Source organism: Mauremys reevesii, linkage group 8, assembly GCF_016161935.1.
Source record: "Mauremys reevesii isolate NIE-2019 linkage group 8, ASM1616193v1, whole genome shotgun sequence".
Lineage (NCBI taxonomy): Eukaryota > Metazoa > Chordata > Testudines > Geoemydidae > Mauremys > Mauremys reevesii.
The window spans coordinates 99,973,329-99,993,287 of record NC_052630.1 but is presented as its reverse complement, the minus strand read 5'-3'; the positions used below and the strand labels follow the sequence as shown (position 1 = coordinate 99,993,287).

Here is a 19,959-nt window from a genome sequence, read left to right as displayed (position 1 = left end):
ATCACATGAAACACTTTTTTGTTATTAGCTTTAACAATAATTTTGAGCATTTGTCAAATATGGCAATTCTTTGGGGATTATTTTATTAACAAATACTGTTCTGCACAGAACTGAAAAATAAACATCAGCAGCTACTGTTGCCTTGATTAGAAATTCTATCCATGGAATATCTTTGCCATTTTGACACTAATGCAGCTTAGTTCTTTTTTTATTCTTACTACTTTTACACTGGAGGCTTCATTGTTCTAGTTACTGATTATTTTTTTTAAGCTGAGCTCGTAATTGTATGTGTAAAGGAACTAGATGTGGTATTGAAGGGCCTAGTCTGATCTCTTGAACTTAGGTGCATATCCTGACTCAATTTTTGTCAATATATCTCATTGTCCTGAGAGCCATTCTCTTCTCCTTTCGGATATATGTCAGTAAAATGCTTCGGTGCACGTGAGAGGTTTGGATCTCACAGAAAACTACTACCCTACACACCTGATCCTGTAATGTTCTTGGCACTCTTAGTTCCCACAAAATGAACCCTTAATCTGATCCCCATAAACTCACACAAGATACATGCCTCTCCTACAAGTTGCAATTTGCAGCATTCTGAAAATTGTAACTACGTCAGTGAAGTTTCACTGAAATGTAAAAGCCTTTAAAAATCGTAGAAATGGAGCCTCAGGAAAATGTACCAGCATTCTCAATGGTTACCATTTCATTCTGATGATGTGCACTGATTCAAAACCTATATATACCTAGGTATAATGTGACTGATCACAAAACCTATGTATGTAATATCATCAAGGCCATTGCTAGCTGGAATTGTGTATGTGCATCCGTCATCATCATAGGGTCTACTCCCCACACCTTTTTTTTAAGGAGCCACATTCTCTTTAACCTATCTCGATCCCTTCATGTACCTGAAAAGGTTTCTTCAGAGCATACTATTTTTGTGTAACTTGCATGTTAAAGCCCCGTTACACACCTTACTCAGGCAAATTATGTTTGCATTTGAGAAATGCAGCATCAGTGTTACTGCTTGTCTGTGAATTCATAGAAAGAATGGAATCGAATGAATGCCTGCAAGACTGTTTTTAAAAAAAAAAAACTACTACAGACCTAAGAAGGCCACGCTCCTGAGCCCAAGCATCAATGCTATTATGATGTGTGTGGGTACCAAGCTATCACCACTGCTCCAGGCAGGTTTGCAGGCGTTAGCTGAATGGACAAGATCTGATGTTTAAGTTGCTGAGTCAACTGCTTCCAGCCATCACTGAGTAGGCCTGAGAAGTTGGTGGGAAGCCTGCCAAAAGAGGGCGTATGGAATACAGATGAAACTCCAGGATTTGGGCCACGGGCTCTTTCATTCCTCTTTGGGCTTTTTCTCTTGCCAGCATGGTTACAAGGAAAGTGAGAATTGAGCCCTGCCATGGTGATGGAATAGCACTGGGGTAAGGGGAGGCAAGTCTGACAGTACCAGAGGGAATTGGTTACCTATGAAATCATGCCTCCGAAAGGTTTGACTGGCCAAGGTGACCTCATCCCCCAAGAAGAGTTATGCAGCCTCTGAGAAAGTACCTCCCACATCCAGTTGGATCCTATCTCAAGCAAAGACAGCTATAGATGCAAAGCAGCTGAAGGCTAGAGCAATCCAGTCTCTTGTGAACACATGCTTAAGTCCAGCAGTATTGTTGGGACAGGAAAGGGGAGAAACCGAAGGGCTTGGCTGATCTGAATGAAGGTAGCGAAACGGCGAGGAGCAGAGAGTGGACCTGATTTGCAGAAGCTGGGCAGGCCCTTGAGTATCTTACCTGTGCAGTACGAACTTGCATTTCTCAATGTTATGGCACAAGGGGGAAGTGATGGGCTGTGGGACTAGTAGGCAGCGTGAACCAACAGGAAGCAAGTTCTCTGAAGTCAGAGGTGCTGGAAGAAGCCTTTCCCTGAGTGTACAAGGAACAATTTGTTTAGAGAACAGTTTTTTCAAGAGAAATGTTTTTTGTTTGAGACGGCACTTAGCTTCAGAAAGCACATGGCATTGAAAGTCATGGTTAATTAGTTCCACAGCCTCTTCGTCTTCGCACAAGGTCTCTCTAATTCAGCGAGGCTGCACTCACCTCCTGCACCCAGTCTGGGTCTGCAAGAAAAATACCTTTGGAGTTCATGAAGTCCTGCTGTAAACCTTCCCAAGGGAGCACACTGGTAGGCTGTGTCTACAAGAGCTGCAGGTGCTTCATGCCTAGAGGCTGTTTGCTCAGAGGCTGATTTTTTTTTGTTGTTTTTCCCTTTTTTGTATTTTTAAGTGCCTCAAAGTCATTGGGCCAGACCCTCAGCTGGTGTAAATTGCTATAAATCCACCGGAGGCAACACTGCCATGGTGATGTGCAGCTGCAGGAGATTGGGCCCAATATTTTGTTTCCATGCCAAGAAATACAGAGTTCAGTGAAAAAAAACAAAACAAAACCCAATAGCAGGCATAGTGCCAATAAGGACTCAAAGATCTAGCTCCAGTGGGTGCTGTCACCCCCTCTGCCCTTCAGAGTCCACATCACACTGTCTTGCAGCCTGATAAGAAAAGAACGGTCATGAGAGTGTCTGGTTCAATCAGTAATGCTGTCCCTTAAGGAGGCTTGTTCTAACTGGTGCTCCTTTCCCTTTGTGCAAAGAGCTGTGAGGAACAGGATAATTTCTCACCCCCTTCCCTTTCCTGTCAGGTAACTGGCTTGGGGCCTGGTTGACCAATGAGTTCTCCTCCTGTTTCCATAAACTAAACACAGCAAACACTGAACTTCTCCCCTCTCCCTAATGGCTGCTACTCTCCCTGCCACTCACTCTCAGTGAGGGAGGGGTTCTCTCTGAATGTTCCTGTGACGGGTTCCACCTGGAACTGGGGTACCACTGAGCCCCCTGAACCACCAGCCTGGGCCCCCTCTCACACTGTACTGCTGTGACAAGCTACCAAGCCCGCACTTTCATCAGCATTCACACAGATAAGGACACACCCAGCTGCAGTTATATGCAGGCTTTCTAACTCCCAGTCTGGAGCCCCAGAGCAGTACCATCCTGCCCTGGTCAAATCTGGCCAGTATATGGGTTTAATATACCCATATACCCTCTGTGTGAAGAGGACCATACACACTTCTAGAGACCAAGCTGAGATTTTCCCCCAGACACCTTAGTCAAATGCACGCTGGTTTGGATTAAAACATAAAATAAGTTTATTAATGCCAAAAGGGTAGCTTTTAAATGATTATAAGTGATAGCAAACAGATCGAAGCAGCTTAAGTAGTAAATAAACAAAACCGCAAACTGAGCTTAACGTACTAGATAGGTAGGATATGAATTAGCAAATTCTAACCCTGAGTGATAAACAGGTTGGCAGATTCTTAAGGTACAAGCTGCTTTTGTTTTGCAGCTTGAGTTTTTCCTGGGTTTTCATACACAGGCTAGAAATCCCTTTAGCCTGGGATCATCACTTCCCCCAGTTCAATGTTTCTTCCTCAGATGTTTCTAGGTGTGTTGTGGGGAGAGTGAGGTACCATCATGATGTCATTTCCCCCCTTTTATATCTTCTTCCCACTTGCTGGAAAGCTCTTTTGCTGTGACCTGGGCCAAACAGTTCCCATTGGGTTGTGCTCTCTCTGAGAGGTTGCTATTGTACACAGTTCCTGGGGTCATCCTTGTGTTTGTGTGCATTTCCTCAGTAAGCCATTAACACTGGCCTTTTTACCGTTGTACCTGAAAGGCTGCTTCTGGGTGTTTTCAACCTCACAACATGTTTCAGTAACACGTACATATGACGATAGCACATACAATCCAATGAGATACTTTTAGAATGATATCTCACAAGGCATACTTTGTGCAAAACATATCCTAATTATATGACAGTGGTGAATAAGGGGGTGCCAGGGTGTGTCAGTTCCCTTTCCACCTTTCCCCTCATCCAGCCTCTTGCCAAATCTTGTTGCTTCTCTCATCCAAGCATTTCTCAAATGGCTCCTTCTTCTCTGTCCCCTTTGCCAAACCCCAGGAATTCCCCCTTGGACTATCATCACCTTCTCTCCCAGCTCCTCAGCCCTGCCTTCTTCAGTCTCTGTCAACAGTCAGCAGCTCCAGTCATCTTCTCCTTCCCCCAACCTGAGTATGTCTCGGACCATCTTTGCCAGTTCCCTGGACTTTGGCTGGAATGACAACGGGTGCTGCACAGTGCTTCCCTGGCAGAGCTAAGCTGTGTGTGGAGTCTCCAAGCGGGATTGCTATGAGAGATGCCGGTCTGGACTGAGATATGTTGATGGAGTTCTATCAGGAGGTATAGGTCTGGAATAACAAGGGTGGTTCTTTGAGTAGTGTCCCAATGGGTGCTCCACTTCAGGCACATGCTTACCCCACATGCCTTCGAGTGGAGATTTTCATTAGCAGTGTCCATTCAGCCTACACAGGCACCCTAGACAAACCTTGTGTCCCACAATGAGGCTATATCGGGCCCTCAGTTCCTTCTCAACACCTCGGCTTGTCCTCGCATTCTCAACGTGTGCCTCTTGCTGTCTTCAATCTAGCTTAAGTTAGATTTATTAGTGAATTGGTTAGCTGACTTTTATTTGGAGAATTGTTTGGTACTTCCTTCCTTATGGGAGCCCTTTGTCCCTGAGAGGCACACGCCTGGTTCACTGAGTTTTAAACATTGCCTGAGAATCACTAGCATGTGGAGAGTTGCTCAATTCGTGGCTGTGCCTAGTGATGATATTCCCTCCTTACCGTACACATCGCATTCACCCTTCTTGCTCAATTCACAACAGACCAGATCCCCAAATACTCCAATGGGACCAGGCTAATTTATATTTTAGTATTTGACTAATGGACCATAAAGGAGGAATCCATTATGAAAGCCTTGCAAATTGCTTCTTGTACAATCCCCTGGGCAGAGCTGGGATTTTTGTTTTGAATGGGTGAGTAAAATGTCCTTAGCTGGTTTTGTTATCAGCAAGAATCGTATTAAAAGGCAGGTAAACAGATTTTGTGCCTGGCCTGATACATTTTCACAACAATTTGCAAGGCTGCATTAGAAGTGGTCATATTTATGTATATTAGAAAATATCATGTCCTGGCAGAGTTAGATTTTCAAACCACAATATGGTACCTATTAAAATGCCAAAAGTAATGAGATCTTATCAGCTACGAGTTTAAAAAAAACCAAAACACCAAAAACTGGTGGTTCAGTGTATACAGCTGGGAAATCTTTAACTGCTTTTGTATTTATATAGTTTAAAATGACCAAACTCTCTCTGTTTTCAATATCAAAATATGAAATACAGTTCTGTACTATGTTATAAACTGAGTTTTGGGCCGTGGAACAAATTTTTACAGCTAAGTTATAAGCACTTGAGAATAAGGGGTTTATAATGGAAAAGCTGACAGACCCTTAACTATCGCACCGGGATTTCTCTTGCTGTTAGGACCAGATAAACCAACAAGGTAATTCAATGTAGTGTTCCAGCTCTGTGACGCTAATCTACTCCTTCTGGTCCCAGGTGTTTGGAGAAAGTTAAATATAAAACTTAATGAAACTGCAGTGACTACAGAGCTGGATGGTTATCCCTGCACTTGGGAGAGTGAATTTGTCCCCATGGGACGTTTCTAAAAGGAAAGTGGTGACCATCTGTGGACTACTGAAGTGCAAACAGAGAGTGGGAGTTTTCTGCAATTTTTCCCAAAGAAAATAAAATATCTGAATAAATAAATCTGACTGCAAGCTGAAAGTGGCTCAAAGCAAATGCAGTTATTGTTGGGTGCATCAGTTATCTGGGAATCAAAAATGAATTTAGATGGAGAGCATTTCTGTAAAATCAAATGGAGGATTCAGTCTAGTTCCTTCTGGCCCTCTGTAAGATTATCCCATGTCAGCACCTAATACTGCAGGTGGGGGAGAGCTTCAGTGATACTCACAGATAGTCACTAAGGGGCATCTAATGGGAAGTGTCCATTTCAACAGCAGGGAAATTTGATTGGAAGGCAGACTCAGAATAGGAGGGGAGCACATGCCTTGGAGTGCAGGGACTGGCCCCTCCTCCTCCAGAGGTTCTCTGCCTTCTATTGGCCAGCCCAGGGGAGATGGGAGCTGATTGGACCTTTGCTCCCGCATTTACATTTATCCAGGTTTCTGGAGTCTCTTTTGCCTTATCTGTGCCTTTGAAAATCTCCCGCTCCTACTCCAGCACATGGTTACATCCATCCCTGTTGAGTAAAGCTCTCAAGCATGTGATTTAGTGCTTTGCTCAACAGGGATGGACTGCTGAGTCAAGGCCAATCCTGTTAGCAGTCTCAGCAAGTAAACTAAGGAATGCATAGCTCAGAGTAGTCCCTCCAGGTGGGAGGTATTGGCAGACAGTGTGTGTAAGCCTGCAGTGTTTGTACCTATTCTGTGTGCAAACAGAAGCTGAAGTCAGGGTGACACCAGAGGCAGGAGAAGTGTTGCTCATGCCAGGCTTCTTAGATGGTTTTTAGGTGACAAAACCCATTATTGTTCCTGTTTATTTTAACCCCTCCCAGCTCACTGCATGAGTGGGTGTGGTCATCCTGAACAGTCCTCCCAAACATTGTAAGGGAAGGTTTATTAGAGGTGGGACTGTTAACACTATTTATTACTAAGGTTGCCCAACACTTCCCATTATAAGACTCAATTTTCAGTTGTTTCTAACTTTGGCAAATTTTAACCATTTGGGCTGAAATTTTCCAGGGTGGGTGGCTGCCTCGGCTTGATTGTTCCTGGAAAGATTCGGCCAAAACAATTCAGTCATTTCTGAGAACAAGGGAAAAATACCTTGTTTTGCCTATATTAAAAAAATTTCTGCCTTCCTTTGAGAAGCTCCCATGTCCATATGCTTTGGAGCAGGGCCTTGGAATTTGTCCAGGCTCTTCACTGTGCCTGTGAAAATTTGTCCAAATGTAGCCAAGTTATAAAGCTTTGAAAATCTTAGTTTGCACATGCTTGGTAGTGACTTCTTATATTTTAGCCTCCAAAATATCTTGAGTCCATCCTCAATGGGCACACTCTACCTTCGCAGAACTTCTAATGGTCACTGGACTTCATGTGAGCATCCCCACAGTGACTGAGCATGCTCCAGCCCAGGGATACGTGAACTAAGCTAGACCATCCCTACAACTGCAGCTCCCACCTGCTGATATCACGTTAGTTTGACAAGAGCCTGTGTGCTCTCAATGACCCCCTATAGTGGCACTCAGGCAGCATGGAGAAGGAAGCCACCAAACTCCTATGCAGAGGGGACAAGGAGCTGGGAAACTGCAGCTGGAGAGGAGGGAGGGAAACTGTGATTGACAGCAGTTGGAGGCTGGGCACGTGGGAGAAGACTAGGACTGGTTGGCCAAGGGCAATGGGACTGAGAGCCAAGCTGGGGTGGAGGGGAGGCTGGGATTCATTGAGCAAGGATACAGACGGGGGGAGAGAATCAGCAGGGACATGATTGGGACAGGGACATATTGGAATGGATGAGGCAGAAAGGGTCAAGCTTGGGGCAGAAGGGTCTGTCACCACTAGAGTACACACCCCTCCAGAGCCTGGAACAGAACCCAAGATTCCTGAGTCTCACTCGTCTGCTGCTGTAACAAATCCCTGTGAAACCCATTGGTGCCCAATTAGACATGCCTGGGACCTGATTTTTTGGAGTATTTAGCATTATACAGCACTTTGTATGTTCATCATATGCGCCCCCCATACTTAGTTACAGATGTGAGTGTTCAGCATTTTTGGAAATCAGTCCCAGGGTATCATTACAGGGCACCTGTAAAATGAGGAACACACAACTAATGGCCCCACTGTAAAAAGTCTGGTTTAATGACTTTCACAACATCACTCTGGCAAACGCAGGACACCATTCAACTGTCTTAACCACGACACCATCCTTTCACTTCCTGCAATCTCCTGCCTCTTTCACTACATGCCTTGCAAAGGGCCACCATCCCCCTAGTTCCACAATAGGAACACACTTTCCAACTTCTGCAGCAAATAAGGCAGAGGTTCTACAGACAGCAACCTCCTTTACTACACAACCCTGCTCAGATAGGCTTCTGAAGTCACCTGGCAAGGATCCATTGATGAAGGTTCATATCGGCACAAATGACACTGCGTTGTGGGATCTCTCTCAGATAGTAGCTGACTTCAGGGAACTCGGAAACATGCTGAAGAAGAATGACCAAGCCATCTTCTCTGTGATCTTCAGGGCCGCCCAGAGGGGGGGGCAAGAGGGGCAATTTTCCCCCCGCCCTCGCGCAGCCCCCCCCCCCTTTTTTCCGGGCCTTGAGTGTTTCCGTCTCCCGCGGCTCGGGGGTTGAGCTTCCGCTGCGCCTGCTGCAGGGGCGGGGGGGCCCGGGAGGTGGGACGCCGGCAGCATGACCAGGAGAGGCTGCAGCGCGCTCGCGGCTCTGGGCTGCTCTGGACGCAGGCGCAGGCATGGCTGCGAACCCCGGGACCGGAACCCGCACCGCGGCCAGTCGCGCCTGCCGCCTGCGGCAGGCTCCGCCGCCCGGCGGGCGGAGCGGCCCCAGGGAAGGCGGCTGGGCTGGCGCGCGCCCCTCCCCCCCGCCCCCCCGCCCCCGCCGCCCCCCCCCGGCCCTCTGGCTCGCCCTGGTGATCTTTTCTGTCCTCCGAGGAAAGGAACATAGTGTAACATAAGAATGGCCACACTAGGTCAAATCAATCCTCCATCTAGCCCAGTATCCTGTCTTCTGACAGTGGACAGTGCCAAATGCTTCAGAGGGAATGAACAGAACATGGCAATTATTGACTAATCCACCCAGTGTTGTCCAGTCCATGCTTCTGGAAGTCAGAGGTTCAGGGATACCCAGAGCATGGTGGTAGACCATCTTTGCTAATAGCCATTAATGGACCTATCCTCCAGTAACTTATCTAATTAATTTTTGAATCCAGTTATACTTTTGGCCTTCACAACATCCTCTGGCAAAGAGTTCCACAGGTTGACTGTGTTTTATGAAGAAGTACTTCCTTAAGTTTGTTTAAACCTGATGCCTATTAGTTTCATTGGGTGATCCCTTGTTCTTGTGTTATGTGAAGAGGTAAATAACACTTTTCCTCCACACTATTCTTGATTTTATACATCTTTATCATATCTCCCCTTACTCATCTCTTTTCCAAGCTGAACAGTCTCAGTCTGTTTAATCTCTCCTCATATGGAAACTGATACCCCTAATCATTTTTGTTGCTCAACTCTGTACTTTTTCCAACCTTAATATAGCTTTTTTGAGATGGGGTGACCAGAACTACATGCAGTAGTCAATATGTGGGCATACCATGGGCTTATATAGTGGCATTATGATATTTTCTGTTTTATTATCTATCCCTTTCACAATTGGTTCTAACACAGTTAGCTTTTTTGACTGCTGCTGCATGTTGAGTGGGTATTTTCAGAGAACTAGCCAGAAGGACACCAAAATCTTTTTCTTGAATGGTAACAGCTAACTTAGACCCCATCATTTTGTATGTATAGCTGGGATTATGTTTTCCTCTGTGCATTACTTTGCATTTTTCATCACTAGAATTTCATCTGCCATTTTGTTGTTCAGCCACCCAATTTAGTGAGATCACTTACGAGTATAAATTCAATCTAATTAGAATGACTGAAACCTGGTAGGATGATTCACAGAATTGGACTGCTAAAAATCAATGGTTTCAACCTATTTAGGAAGGATTGAGTGGGCAAAAGGGGAGGGGTTGGCACTCCTACCTGTTTCTGAGTCACTGATAACTGGGAGAAAAATGATCTTGAATGCTTATGGATCCATATCCTAACGGTCACAGCACAAGATGGGGTATTAGTTGGTGTCTGCTAGACTGCCAAATCACACTAGGGAACAGAGTGACCAGCTCTGTACACACCTATCTGCAATGTGTAGGGGGAGAAAAGCTGCATGATCATGGTGGGACTTAGTGACATATACTGGAGGACTCATACTGCCCATACTAAAATATTCTTGGAATTTCTCCACATAATAGATGACAATTTCCTAACTCAAAAAGTGTTGCACCACCATGGAAGAATTCTTTATTAGATCTTGTCTTAACAGATAGAGGAACTGATCACATAACTAAAAATTATGGTAGTTCAGGTTCAAGTAATCATGACTTTGTCATATTTATAACATGCAACCAGAATAAAGTCCATCACTGTAATATATATGCTTGGTGATTTGGTAGGGCCAATTCCAAAAAGCTGAAAACAATTATGAGCCAAATCAGATGGGAGGAAGAATTTAATCAGAAAAATAATAATTGGGAATCATTTAAGAACATGTTGTTAGATGTCCCAAAAGCAACAATCCCCCAATAAAGGAAGAAGGCTATGCTGGTTTTAAAAAATGACCTGGTTTAGAGGGAAAGTGAAGGCAACTGTAAAAAATAAAAAGATATTTATAACAAATAGAAGAAACAGAAAGTTGATAGTAATGAATATAAATCAGAAGTTAGTAATTGTAGAAAATTGATAAGGGAAGCCAAAGGACAAAAGGCGCCCTCTATTGCAAGCAGAGTTGAGGACAATAAGGAATTTTTACAATATATTTGGAACAAACAGAATCCTGAAAATGATATTAGTCCATTACTAGATGGGAATGGTAACATTATCAATAATAATGCAGAAATAGCAGAAGTGTTTAACAGATGCTTTTAAAGTTAGACATCTTTAAATCAGCAGAGCTAAATAACTTGATTCCAAGAGTTTTAAAAGAGTTGGTTGAAGAGCTTGCTGGACCATTAATGTTGATTTTCAATAGATTTTGGAGCACTGGGGAAGTGCCAGAAGACTGAAAGAAAGCTAATGTTTACCAATTTTTAAAAAGGGTAAATGGGAGGACGCTGGGTAATTATAAACTTGTCAGCCTGACATTGATCCCAGGCAAGATAATGAAGCAGCTGATATATGACTCAATTAATAAAGAATTAAAGGAGGGTAATGTAATTAATGCAAATCAGCATGGGTTTATGGAAAATAGATCTTGTCAAACTAACGTGATATCTTTTTTTGATGAGATTCCAAGTTTGATTGTTAAAGGTAATCGTGTTGATGTCACATACTTAAACTTTTGTAATGTGTTTGATTTGGTACCACACAATATTTCGATTAAAAAAATGAGAATGATATAACAGTCACATGACAGACATTAAATGGATTAAAAACTGTCTAGCTGATAGGTCTCAAAATGTAACTGTAAACAGGGAATCTTCACTGAGCAGGTATGTTTCCAGTGGGTTCCCGAAGGGATAGATTCTTGGCCTCATGCCGCTTAACATTTTTATCAGTGCCCTGGAAGAAAACAAAATAATCACTGATAAAGTTTGCAAATGACACAAACATGGGGGGGAGTGGGTAAATAATAAAGAGGACAAGTCACTGATTCCAGGTGATCTGGATCACTTGGCAAACTGGATGCAAGCAAACAATATGTGTTTTAATATGGCTAAAAGTAAATATGCATCTAGGAACAAAGAATGGAAGTTATACTTACAGGATGGGTGACTCTATCCTGGTAAGCAGTGACTCTAAATAAGATTTGGGGGTTGTGGCGCATAATTAACTGACCTTGGGCTCCCAGTGTGATGCTGTGGCCAAAAGAGCTAATGTGATCCTGGGATTCATAATCAGGGGACTCTCAAGTAGGAGCAGAGAAGTTATTTTACCTCTGCATTTGGCACTGGTGTGACCACCGCTGGAATACAGTGTCCAGTTCTGGAGCTGACAATTCAAGAAGGATGTTGATAAGTTGGAGAAGGTTCAGGGAAGAGCCATGAGAATAATTAAAGGATTAGAGAAAACGTCTTAGAAAATAGACTCAAAGGGTATGTGTACCCTGCAATTAAACACCCGCAGCTGGCCTGTGTCAGCTGACTTGGGCTTGTGGGGCTTGGGCCATGGAGCGTTTTAATTGTGCTATAGAGGTTTGGGGTCAGGCTGGAGCCTATGCTCTGGAACCCCAGATGGAGGAGGGAAATATACAGTGTGTGATCATGTAATTAAAGACTGTATCATAATGGATCTGCACCAGAGGCCCAAATTAAGGTTGCAAGGGCAGCCTTAATTCTGGTATTTCTTAACTTTTTATTATGTGAATTTGCAACCTTAATAATGTTCTTTTAATGTCATTTTTGGAGTGTAATTACCTGAAGACTGCTCAGTGATTTCACTTGGAAGGTTATCTTTGAGTGGTCCAAACTGCCTTTGCAAGAGGCTGATGTTTACTGCTGCAGTGCGTGTATTTTGAAGCCGAGTTAGTGTGCTGTAAGAAATTACTCAGACCATTAATTTTGGAAACGGGTGCTGGAGAGATCACGAATGTTAACAATTCTAATTATATCAGATCTGGGAAATTTAATAAATATAAGACTTTTCATATGTGTCTCAAGGCATAATATTTGAATACTATGGGCATTAATTAAAATATCTGAAATTTTTAAAGACCCCCTCCTTTTATGTCTAGTGTTAGAACAGACACATCATTCTGCTAAGGCTACAAAAAATAACGTTCTTTGGGGCTGATAATCTCATTTATAATCATGGCATGGCAGGAGCAACCTTTTGCAGGAATTTTGTTTATGCTTCAAAAATTTCCCCTCTGATAATTTCTCCTCCCATACAATAGCTGGCCTGTTTTTGTCTCCTCTGCAGTGCTGAAAAGATAAAAGTCCAGATGATTTGGCATTGTACAAGGGAAAAAAAAACCTCTCAGGGTCTGATTAATGATGTTATCCATCTCAGAAGATAGTAATTCCCTCCTTTAGAGCCTAAGGGAAAAAATAGACTAACCTTTGAATTCATACTTCATCATCTTCCATTGGCATTTGTGGCTTTTCGCGGGACACTGGGGTCTGCAGCTCTGTTAGATAGTCACAGTGGTTGGGCTCTGAGCCAGCAACTATGGCGGCTTCCTCCCCACCGCTATTCAAAGCAGCAAATCAACAAGGAAAGAACAAGGCTGCTCTTCGCAGTTCTAATGTCTGCAGACCTGTCATATACTCTGCAGGGCTCCCTGCCTGCTTCAGAAGCTACCTGGTCTCAGCAAGGCCTCAGTGCGGGAGTCCTGAACGCCTCACATACGCCCTAGCCTTCCTCTGAGACAGTGATGTTGAATAGTGTAGCCACCTCAGGGACCTAGCGGCCATGTTCATGTTATCTGTGTGATTCTGGGGCTGAGGACTGGTCTCATCAATCATTGTCGATTGCACACTAAGGCTAGCACAAAGTATTAGTTAGAGAGACTGCAAAGTCTTTCCAGAACTTGGGAGTTCAAATGAACTAAAGAGCTTCAAAGCTTCCTTTTGTTTTTGACCTTAAATTCAGGGGGCTGGGTTTGTTGGTTTGTGTTTGTTTTTAAAAAGCATCTAAATATACAGCTACCTGCTCAGTTATTAATGGTTGGACCTCACCGTCATGAATGCCATTCTCACTTTTTGGAGTGTCTAACTAAAGGACCAGCGGAGGAATTGCCTTTTGCGGTTAAACCGCTCTGCTTGGTTTACAAAATGGAGTCTCTTTTCCAGCAGATGCAAACATAATGGATTATGTCTATCAGAAATCTCAGCTGCAACCAGAATCATTGCCACCATTGGGTCACTGCAGAATTAGATGCAATGAAACATTAGGCACAATGAAGAAGCTGACATGCATGCGGCAGAATTTAAACAGATATTTTATCTAGCGAAGACACAAAATGTATCTGTCTGAAAAAGCGAAGGTAGCATTTTGCAGTGGATCAGAAAATGAATGTTTCTACTAGAACAGCATATAAAAAAGGGGCAGTTGCTTTTCATTTCAAAGACATAGGTACAGTCCTCTCTGTCTCAAAAGTGTTGGGCTCAAAACACCTACTCCTGTTGGGATTCTGCACAGTGGTGCATTGCAGAAAGGACACAGGTCACTGCTCCCTGCTGGTATTTCCTACCCCAGAATGAACATGCAGAATCAGCAGACTTCCTGGTTTGCTTGCGCATGTGTCTGCACTGGGCATAGCCAGGTGTCATGCAGGTGAAGCTGCACGTATACATACTGAGAGCCCAGAGACTTTTTTTTTTTTTAACGTGGCTGAGTGCACAAAGAAGCCTGCTGATTTTGTATGTTCAGTGCCGCGGAGAAGAAAATCGATGTGGGAACTACAGACGGCTGCAACGGTGTACTGTAAAGTGTAACATTAGGCTTCTTTTTTGATGGAAACAGAGCTGATTTATTCTTAATGGCTTAGCTTTGCTGACCGTTAGATTTTGTTTCATTATTCAAAGGCAAACACTGAACAAGCATTTTCGGAAAGTGCCAGCTCTTTCGGGTGGGAGGAGGCGAGCTCCATTTGTGTGTCCTTCAGATGCTTGTTTTATTTATTTCACAAGGCTTCAGGACACACTCTTCCTGTGGAATGCGTCTGGAATGGAACTCTTTTCAACAGGCCTTTTGCTCCTGATTTGGGCTCCTGTACTTTTTGTCTTGTGTTTCTTGCATTACAGATCTGATCCCCCTTACCTAAGTATTTGTCTCGTTATAACTGTATTGTGACTTAGATACTGCACACACACCCCCGCACCTGAGAAAATAACAGAGCCAAGTTCTGGCTCTCTGCAAGTTTCCCCCCCCAAAGGGCAATAATCCTGCTTTTGCCTGTATTCCAAGCTGTATTCCTGCACAAACACCCCCAAAGATCCCTTGCACTGTTCACCTGTGCAGACGAATCCTGCCAGTAGCAAACGTAATCCACGCTAGGGAGGTTGTGGAGTGGCAGCAGGGGACACACGTTACACAGACACTGCCCCCTGAGCGCTGGATCTGAGTGCCTAGGCCTGCTCCAGAGCACATATCCCTGCTCAAAGTGCAGAGGCGCAATGGAGTGTCAGCTCAGCCCTTTCTCCTGCACAGCAAAAGCTGGAGACTCGATAACTGCCCAGGCTCCAGCAGAGGTGAGGGTGGGGAGAGAGGAGCAGGATTTGTGCAGGGCTATTACAGAGACAGTTTCTTATTTATATGATTTCTCCCCCAACCAGCAGCTCCTCACCACCTGCCTGCAGATCAAGTGCAGTCCTTCATCACCAGGCTCAGTCGCCCCAGACTTGATTGGGCCTTTGCACACCCAGTTATCATGGTGGTAGGAAGCCCATTTTACCTAAAGGATCCTAAAGCTTCTTCCAGGCTTCTGTACAAACACCAGTATATGCAGGACTCATTTCATCTATCAGTGGAAATGCAGCCACCTCTAGGTGAAGCGTGGCGGCTGCTAACAGTGCACACAACCACTCTCGTGTTTTACAACTGGAAGTGATGAATTCTGGACCAGTCTGGAACTGCAGGAGGAGTCAGGTAGGCAAAATGTAGTTATCTCAGTTGGACAATGAGGCTGTGACCCCTTTTGCTTGTGGAAAGTGCCAGTGCGTCTTTAATGACCATGAGTGGCTAGGACATTTTTTAGCCTTTTTGTCTCCTCTTAGTTTAATTGTGTACTGTATTAAACCTATAGCCTAAATCTGTAAGGCTGAAATATGCACAATTTAGCAATTTCCCTGGCAGGTTTTAAGCACATAGAATTCAAATGGGTTATGTAAAGCAGCAAAATCTACACCATTTAAATTGCCCTGACTTCTGAAAACTGCAGGTGCCAGTACCTGAAATAAAGCCTGAAGGCTGACAGAGTATCTGAGGGAGGTCCTTTTGGCTCACAAAGATCAAGCACTAACTGAAAGTCAAACATACCCTTAGTTCTATTTTTTATCTCATTTCAGTTTCACGCAAAATAACGTTGCCCTAGAAATAAAATTTTCCCATACATCTACCATAGCTGCACAATGCCAGTTTAGCGGCGTAATAAAGCAAAGCACTAGGTGCTTGACAGTTCTCTTTGTAGCTGTCTCAACGTGCATCCTAACTCTGTAAAGCTATTACCATGTATGCCAATGTGTTTGGGTTTTTTCCCTCCTTTCTAAAGCAGTTACATGACTTAGGAATTTGGTCATCCTTTCTGTTAGTAAGAAGTGTATATAGGAAGAGGACACTGGTAGAAAACACTGTACATTAAAATGTAGCCAGCTGAGGACATTAGTAATGTGACCTACAGAGCCGTGCAAAATGAATTTTTATGATTTTCCCAGCTTAACATGGTAGCATTAATATTTCATTACTAGATTTCACTCTGATTTTGGTCCTGTTTCTGTCGCACCCAATTTATTGCTTGAGAAAGTTATTTTTAATCTGTAGTCGTAACTGAGAATAAACCCTTAGAAAACCTTCCCCAGCCTGGAATTTGCTTGCTATGTCTCATTATAGCCCATGTGATGCTGTATCCAACATCTCTGTTAATGGGAACAAAAATTACACAGCAATTTGCTGGGTTTTTTTAACTCTTAATTTCTAGCTCTAAATCCTGCATTCTTCAGTTTTCTTATTTTTATACATGAACTACAGGATAGGGATGGAGATGTATGAAAGCGACTTGATCCCAGGTACACCAGTGATGGAGCATCAGCCACTTGCACTGGAAGACCAATGGTTCATGGACCTGGCTGAGCTTCGTCCTGCACAGTATCTGAGGTCACAGGGCAAAGATGGCTTTTCACCACCTTTGTGCCTCCCCAATGCTGTCAATTAGAATAGCCTCAGGGTTGTCCCTAGCAGCCAGAGAAGAACAAAGGGTTTGTAACAGACTAGAGACTATAGTCCTAACTTGGTCACCTATTTGAACTTTCTAGGCCTAGTCTTGAAAGGTGCTGAGAACCTGTAACATCTATTGAAGTTAAGTGGAGAAACAGATGCTCAGGGCCAGGACGTGGGTCATTGTTACAAGCCATTTCCTGAGGTATGGCATAAGTCATTATTCCTCCCTCCTTTACCAGATGAAAAATATCTTCCACTTCCTTGATGTCAGCTCCAGTCAAACAGGTTTAGATGACGATATCCTCTCCTAGGGATATTTTCTCCTCCGCTTCATGCATGGAGAATGCAGGAGGGAATATGTCCCTTAGGTTTTTTCCTTGCTACATGTAATTTGTTCTTTTGACCTCTCCTTATAGGTCATTCCCTATGATCCCTTTACCAGCTTCATTGCCCTTTCTCTGTTGAAGGGTGAGATTGTGCCTAACTGCTCTATAGGGACACAAAATGGGAGAGGAGGCAAGAAATTCCTTATCTGGCACCACTGCAAAACAGGCAGGCAGGGTTGCTCCATCCACCCCCTGGGAGGCAAAGATGCCCCGAAGAAGTTATAACCTAGCCCACTCTAAGAATGGCCAACAGAGCTGGCCAGGTGCACCTGTGGATTATGTTACATTGCATGAAAGGGTACATATGTGTTCCCTGAGCTAAATCAGAATCCTTCCCTCAGTTTTCCCTCAGGTGTTACAGCTCCCCACATGAGCTGTGCCTCTATGACATGCTTGAGCCCATTGTGAGGCTCAAAAACTCCTGGTGTGGTCACACCTACCCTATGTGTAGGGAGACTATTATGTTTGATCTGCTGCCAATATGCGTGTAGCCCAATACAGCACTGGGATTTTTAGACAACACATCACATTCCATGACTTGTTTCCATGATCATACAGAGCCCCTTCTGTGCATTACTGCTTTCTCCTCTCATTATAGTCCAAGGACGTTAGAGTAAGGTCAGTTCCAGAAGGCATTACCCAAGTGATGGGGGAGGGATAGCTCAGTGGTTTGAGCATTGGCCTGCTAAACCCAGGGTTGTGAGTTCAATCCTTGAGGAGGTCATTTAGGGATCTGGGGCAAAAATTGGTCTTGCTAGTGAAGGCAGGGGGCTGGACTTGATGACCTTTCAAGGTCCCTTCCATTTCTAGGAGATTGGTGTATCTCCAATTATTACCTTTAAGTAACCCCAAGGTTACCAGTGCAATTTTCTACAACATTTATTTACTATCTCCCCTAGGCAACTGATTATTTAGTGATACCTCCAGTTGTTGGTTAAACTTTGTCAGATCTCGCTGTATGTAATATACCTGAATTCTGGGGATTACTGTTGCCCAAAAACATCTGCTACAATCCTTTCTGTAGCAATTGTAGCAGCCTTTCTATCTGGGAGGGGCACATGCGCCGAGAGCTACAGCCAGCAGAGGAATGGTGGGGCACAGTATTGGCACCCTAAGCCTGCCTCCCGCTCCTAACACTGCTGGTGCAGCTGGTAAGAGTTAGCTGCGTGGCTGGGGGTGCGGGCAGTCCCAAGCAGATCAGATTACAGATACAAACTGATGCAGCAGTGTTACTCTGAGCCTCTATGGGAAGCAAATGTGAAGTGGGTCTGAATTTAGCCTCTTTACAATATCTTCAAATGATGCCCTGACTCAGAACCAAATGATCTAACTTGGATATTTTTTGCATCAAAAAAGCGCTTCTGGTTCCTAAACTTTAAGTATATTCTGTGTACAGAAGACAAGTGGCAGGAGAGGATTTTCATGTGAAAACACTCTCTCCTGTAATTTTTACCGAGCTGAGAAATGTAACATGTACATGGAAATTACAAGCTACTATCAAAATTACCAAGACTAAAACTACCATTTTATCCTGCATTAGAACAATTTTAACATTGTTAGAGGAATACATCTCAGCAATTTTAAAATTATTTGAGTCATGACAGAAAGACTCACAACTGCAATATTTATCTTTCAGTTTCATATTAGGATGTTCCTTAAGACTTGAGAGATGACATATTATATAACATTTTATGGGTGCCAGAGAAAGTTTCACTGACAAGTAGATTGGAACCATTGATTATGTATGTAGGATTTAATTTAATCTATTTTGTATTCATAGTACAATAAATAAAAAAGCCGTTAGTGGTCACTGCAGAATTGCAACAACTACTACAAAAATTCAATTTATTGTTGCTTTTTTTTTAATGACAGTCTTTGGAATCCATTTGATTAAATTCTGCTTTTCAGTGGACTTAATGAGTATTTTAATTCTCAAGAGATTTCTATAGGCATAACAGGTAAGATTAGTCTATCAAGCCATAGCTGTGGTAGTTAGTACAAGGAGCTGACTCCTTTGAATATAAATAAAATTCATAAGTGTGCGTGCATATATTTGAATATTGCTGTGATACATATTGGCAGACCACTAAATAACATGAAGATTTACCCTCCTGCTCCTGTATTCATTTACCAATGTACAAAATTCCAAATAGTCCATAAGCATCTTTCAGGAATGTATTTCTGCTGAGCGGTTGAAGTGAGCCACCCTTGGGATTCTCTCAAAGAATCATATACATTTGAACATTGTGATGAGGTGAGACAAATTCCACACTGGGCAACAAGCGGTTAATGAGCCAACGTGGACGCCAGTGACCCTGCCTCATTACACCTGTGAGAGATGTCAGACTTGGTGGGAGGAGCTTAAAAGGGAGAAACCCAGCTCGGTTGAGGGCAGAACAGGGAGGAGAGCAGACTTTTAGCTCTGAGCTCCTGAAGAGAGGGCCAGCTGAAGGCAGGAACTCCTTGAATGACTGCTGCCCAATGGTCTCTCCTGGAAGGGCCTGATGGTGACTCACTCTATTGACTTGGGAACTCAGTTTTACAGAGTGCCCTGTAAAAGGAAGAGAGCTTTGGGATGATTCATGTGTGTTAATTCCCCTTTTGTTCTGTTCATTGACAACTCCAGAAGGGGGCAGACTATCTGGGGCCCAGCCAGAGGGCTAAGCTTCTTGGGACTGGAACTGGAGCAGGAAAACCATCTGGACTTCACAAAGGAGCACCCTAGGTGAGTCCTGGCCCTGCCCAGACCCTAGGGGGGACCCTGGGAAAGGAACTCTGGTGACAGACTGAACAAACCTAACAACTCACCCCAGCCTTCACTGGTGGGTTGTCCTAAGAGCCGGAAGAGTCTCTTTTGGCTGGTTGGCTGGTACAGTGAGTTGTTAGAAACCAAGTACCCTTCTCCTCCCTTGCACACCCTTGGCAGGAAGCTTTTT

The 19,959-nt window shown here is 43.8% G+C and overlaps 1 long non-coding RNA gene across 1 annotated transcript in view; it reads right to left on the bottom strand.

Annotated features, from left to right (window-relative positions):
* LOC120370759 overlaps positions 1–1,933 on the bottom strand; it is a 40,288-nt gene extending 38,355 nt beyond the window's left edge. Inside the window, exon 1 of the long non-coding RNA XR_005583913.1 lies at positions 1,803–1,933. This is a non-coding gene — a long non-coding RNA (uncharacterized LOC120370759). The remainder of the gene's footprint in view (positions 1–1,802) is intronic.
* Positions 1,934–19,959: the final 18,026 nt, after the last annotated feature.